Here is a 692-nt window from a genome sequence, read left to right as displayed (position 1 = left end):
TATACAAACGTAAGCACATACACGCATACACAGATATATAAATACAAACATACACACACACGCATATATATATATATATATATATATCACATATGCATTAAGTATTTGTTTGTGTATATATATATATATATATATACATACATGTGTGTATGAGTGTATGTATGTAACCATTTCTATATTTGTGTGCGTTTATGTGTTTTTGTGTGTGTTTGTGTGTGTTTGTGTGTATGTGCGCGTGTGTATGTTTGTATGTGTGTTTGTGTGCACTCGCACGCATATATATACATGTAGGATAAAAACGGAAAAAGCGTTTAATATAGTTACTAAGCATACTCGAAGTTAATTCTTTTGCTGTGCTCAACAGTTGTTCCATTACGATAAACATCATTAATTCTATAATTACGTAATTGCGATATATAATGAATTTAAATTTACGCAAATCCTCCGGAGTATTATGTGTCGCCTTAAGCAGAAATCGTTTATTGGTTTAACTATTCTGAGACCGATAGGAAAACTCGACAAAACACGACGACCTCAAATGAATAAATACCCGCGCAAACACACATACATAATTTACATATTTGCATACGTAATTTTACAGTATGCATGCGGAGAAGTAAGCTATAAACAATCAAACAGACATAAATAAACATATATAAAAGCATAAATTAGAAACACACACACACACACAC

The sequence above is a fragment of the Octopus bimaculoides genome, chromosome 11, assembly GCF_001194135.2.
Source record: "Octopus bimaculoides isolate UCB-OBI-ISO-001 chromosome 11, ASM119413v2, whole genome shotgun sequence".
NCBI classification, from domain to species: domain Eukaryota; kingdom Metazoa; phylum Mollusca; class Cephalopoda; order Octopoda; family Octopodidae; genus Octopus; species Octopus bimaculoides.
This window is presented reverse-complemented; position numbering follows the sequence as displayed.